Here is a 5,015-nt window from a genome sequence, read left to right as displayed (position 1 = left end):
GGCATTCCCAGGGCCTAGTTAGACACGTGCAAGGCCTCAGTAGTGAGCACAGAAGAACCACAAGCCGGATGGGCTCATGCCCTGGGCCTGCCCTCCCTGGAGAGGTGTGACTCCCAGAGGAGCAAGAAATCTCAGGGGCTTCCAGTTCCCGCACTGCCCCCGCATGGGGCTCAGCCCTGGGCAAAGTAAGGAACTCTCAGCAGAAGCAAGGACAGACGGCCGGAGTCTCAGCAGACTCGCAGCGCGGACCTCACCGCTGCCTGGCCTCCCGCCCGTGGCCCTCAGTGAGCACCCGGGTTCTTTCCCCGCTGGACGTGGAGAGGGTCTCAGAAACCTCAGCACAAACCTTTCGGAGCTGAAACGAACAGGTTTCCGCCCCTCCTGTGCTAAGGAGCAATGCATCCCGGGAGCAGAGGGCCCAGGCCACCTCTGGAGGCATGGGGCAGGGGTGGCACTGTCGGAGTCTGCCGGAGTCTAGAAGGTAGGAACAGCCCGGCCACCTGTGTCCTGTGTCTCGGGGCCTGTGAGCCAGAGAAGAGGCCCCTGTCCCCCGGGGGAGTGACAGGCAGTCATTAGGGGGAGCTGGGTGGGAAGGTTCCCGGAAACCACTGTTCTCCCTGGAGCAGCCGAGGCGGTGGGAGTGTTTATTTGATTTCGGACTTGCTCACCCTGTAATTTACCTGCTGGAGCAGACAGTCCAGCTGCCTGAACCCTGAAATACCGTGTGGTTAATAGCAGATCCTGGGCCCACCCCAACCCACAGGCGCAGCCCACAGAGGCAGCAAGACCCGTGTGCCCAAGGACGCACGTCCCTGGAGTCCACTCTGCCCCCTGAGGGCGGCTCTGGGAGAGCCGGTCTGGGCCAGGGTGGAGGCTGGGCCAGGCGGCAGGACTGGGCGTTACTCTGAGAGTGAGAGCCGAGGAAGAGGCCCTCCCCGTGTACACAGATGGGCCCAGGCTGTCTGCAGGGCAGGGAGCGCCCCACTCGCCGGGGCTTTGAGCTCAGGCTGGCAGGGATCGGCCAGGCATTGGCGGGAATGTCAGGAGATCCGTATTCTGGTTCCAACCCAGCCAGCCACTGACCCGCTTACAGTCTGAACCAGCCCCCGTCCCGGTTCAGGCTTGTTTCCCCTCCGGGACGGGAGCCCACAGGACTCTCATCGCCAGAGGCCTTGGGAGGACGAGCCTGCCACCCTCCCCTCGTCTCAGAGCCAGGTGCCCAGAGGCCTGGACCCACTGAGCACCGCCCTCCTTTCAGCGCCAGGGCGGGGGTGGGGGGGCGCCTGGACACTGCCAACAGGTGCCAGTGTCTGCTCTCTGCCGCGCCTCAGACCACTCGGCACAGCTCAGGGTGCCAGGAGTGCGTGAAATGAACATTTTAAAGATGCAGCCTGCCTTGCCCAGCGGGACAGGAATGAGACACGAATCCCTTCCTGCCCACACCATCCAATGGAAAAGGCCTGGGGGAAGGGAGACGTTACAGACACAAAGCTGGAGGGGGCAGCGCTGTTACCAAGGCCACTTTGTCTGGTTGCCTAGCAGCCAGTCTGGCTGGTTGCCTGGCAGCCAGGTTACATAGGAGGCTGCACGTCAGAAGCATGAATGAGGGCGCCTCTGGCCCACTGGCAGCCAAGTAAACACTGGCCCCGAGGATGGGGACAGGCGAGTGGGCCACTCCGGGGGGGGGGGGGGGGGGAGCTGCTGTTCTCGGCACCCCTCGCAATCGGACAGCCCTGGCCGAGGCCAGCTTATCAGGCACAGCTCTTGTCTTTCATGTGTGTGGGGAAGTGGGTAATGTGCCCCGAGAAATTCCCTACAATTTCACAGGAAAGGAGGCCATAACCGGGAGACCGCAGGGCTGTAGCCAGGAGACCTGGCACCAAACCCCGGCTCGGCCTCGTTAATCTGAGTCCCGTAACCTGCGTTAGCGGTCCTCCCCGGGGGAAAGGGGATGGGACCAGGTCTGTTCACAGCACTTGGCACATCTGAACACGTGTGTGCAGGGAGTAGCATCTGTGAGTGCTCTCACTTCCAAATCCTTTGCAAAGGTGGCCTCCACGTGTGCCTACTCACACTCTCCCGAGTCTCAGGGCCACACCCGGACACCTGGAGTGCTGCTGTCTTCCCTTCAAAGCTGTGCTCGCCCCAGAACCCCGAGCTCGGTGAACTGTGCTTGTCTTAAGCCGGGTGGGAGGGCGGCTGCATCTCCCTGCCTGCGCAGGAGCCCTGGCCAGCAGTGCCCACCCGCGGCCTCGTGGGAAGTGGAAGGGAACACTGTGGGTTTCTCTTCCTGGGAGCCCTGAGCAGCCATTTGACTCTCTGCTAAGTTTTCCCTCACTTCAGAAAATACTAATTCCATGTATGCTGAGGAAACTTTTGAAAAGAAAAATTGATATGAACACACATAACCCCACCACAGAGAAAACGATTATTAATGATTCATCCAGCCTTTTTTATTGGCACATGTATGTCTTTATTCATGAGACACAGGTATTTTACAAAGTAAGGATCATATTCTATGCACTGCTTGGTGATCTGACTTATTGAATTTATGATATATTCTGAAATTATTAAATATTCTTTGAAAACGATTTAAGCAGCATTCCACATCTCTTCTGGGTTTTCTCTTACAAACCAGGTCGCAGCAGCCCTCACCAGAGGATGGGGGAGGGTTCCTGGGCTGGCCCTGCCCCCTCACCGGAGTCTCAGGGTCAACACCTGCACGAGGGTCATGGTGGGCCCGGGAGGGCTTCTGGGGAAACTCTTGCACAGCCCGGGGGAGAGCAACCAGCACCCTATTGTCCCACCCACCAGCCTCCTAGCCAGTCTGTGTTCCCCGCTTCCCAGGACACCAGGGAGGCCCCGTGAGTGACGAGGGCCCCACAGCCTCTCCCTGGTCCCTCAGGGTGAGGCCAGCCCTCCCTCCTGGGGCCTGGCCAGCCTGCTCCATGTGGCAGCATGTCACACCCAGACTAGCCACACCGAGTCCGTCACACCAGCCTGCGTAGCTCCTGCAAAGGGATGGACGAGCCCAGTGTTCCCAGCAAAGACCCTCGCTGTGTGGCCTAGGCGTCCGCTCACAGACGGTCAGTCACAGCTGGCAGGACCCAGGCACAGACCCTCCCCCCGTCTGACGAGTGCTGGTCCCGGGGCACAGACACACACACACACACACACACACACACACCCGTCTAACGAGGGCTGGTCCCGGGGCACAGACACACACACACACACACCCCCGTCTAACGAGTGCTGGTCCCGGGGCACAGACACACACACACACACACCCCCGTCTAACGAGGGCTGGTCCCGGGGCACAGACACACACACACACACACACACACACACACACCCCCGTCTAACGAGGGCTGGTCCCGCGGCACAGACACACACACACACACACCCCCGTCTAACGAGGGCTGGTCCCGGGGCACAGACACACACACACACACACACACACACACACACCCCGTCTAACGAGGGCTGGTCCCGCGGCACAGACACACACACACACCCCCGTCTAACGAGGGCTGGTCCCAGGGCACAGACACACACACACACACACCCCCGTCTAACGAGTGCTGGTCCCGGGGCACAGACACACACACACACACACCCCCGTCTAACGAGGGCTGGTCCCGGGACACAGACACACACACACACACACACACACACACACACACCCCGTCTAACGAGGGCTGGTCCCGGGGCACAGACACACACACACACACACACACACACACACACACCCCGTCTAACGAGGGCTGGTCCCGCGGCACAGACACACACACACACCCCCGTCTAACGAGGGCTGGTCCCGGGGCACAGACACACACACACACACACACACACACACACACACCCCGTCTGACGAGTGCTGGTCCCGGGGCACAGACACACACACACACACACACACACACCCCGTCTAACGAGGGCTGGTCCCGCGGCACAGACACACACACACACCCCCGTCTAACGAGGGCTGGTCCCGGGGCACAGACACACACACACACACACACACACACACACACCCCGTCTAACGAGGGCTGGTCCCGGGGCACAGACACACACACACACCCCGTCTAACGAGGGCTGGTCCCGCGGCACAGACACACACACACACACACACACACACACACACCCGTCTAACGAGTGCTGGTCCCGGGGCACAGACACACACACACACACACACACACACACTCACACACCCCGTCTAACGAGGGCTGGTCCCGAGACACAGACACACACACACACCCCCGTCTAACGAGGGCTGGTCCCGGGACACAGACACACACACACACACACACACACCCCGTCTAATGAGGGCTGGTCCCGCGGCACAGACACACACACACACACACACACACACACACACCCGTCTAACGAGTGCTGGTCCCGGGGCACAGACACACACACACACACACACACACACACTCACACACCCCGTCTAACGAGGGCTGGTCCCGAGACACAGACACACACACACACCCCCGTCTAACGAGGGCTGGTCCCGGGGCACAGACACACACACACACACACACACACCCCGTCTAATGAGGGCTGGTCCCAGGGCACAGACACACACACACACACACACACACACACCCGTCTAACGAGGGCTGGTCCCGGGGCACAGACACACACACACACACACACACACACACACCCGTCTAACAAGGGCTGGTCCCGGGGCACAGACACACAGACACACAGACACACACAGACACACACACACACACCCGTCTAACGAGGGCTGGTCCCGGGGCACAGACACACACACACACACACACACACACCCATCTAACGAGGGCTGGTCCCGGGGCACAGACACACACACACACACACACACACACACCCCGTCTAACGAGGGCTGGTCCCGGGGCACAGACACACACACACACACACACACACACACTGTCTAACGAGGGCTGGTCCCGGGGCACAGACACACACACACACACACACACACACACACACACCCCGTCTAACGAGGGCTGGTCCCGGGGCACAGACAC

General features: G+C 60.7%; 1 protein-coding gene across 1 annotated transcript in view; it reads left to right on the top strand.

Annotated features, from left to right (window-relative positions):
• BMP8A (bone morphogenetic protein 8a) overlaps positions 1–2,589 on the top strand; it is a 27,142-nt gene extending 24,553 nt beyond the window's left edge. Inside the window, exon 7 of the mRNA XM_036443797.2 lies at positions 1–2,589. This exon is cut by the window's left edge and continues 483 nt beyond it. The gene's annotated coding sequence lies outside the window, so the exon portion shown is untranslated.
• The last annotated feature ends 2,426 nt before the right edge of the window (positions 2,590–5,015 follow it).

The sequence above is a fragment of the Pipistrellus kuhlii genome, unplaced genomic scaffold (assembly GCF_014108245.1).
Source record: "Pipistrellus kuhlii isolate mPipKuh1 unplaced genomic scaffold, mPipKuh1.p scaffold_m20_p_2, whole genome shotgun sequence".
NCBI classification, from domain to species: domain Eukaryota; kingdom Metazoa; phylum Chordata; class Mammalia; order Chiroptera; family Vespertilionidae; genus Pipistrellus; species Pipistrellus kuhlii.
This window is presented reverse-complemented; position numbering and strand designations above follow the sequence as displayed.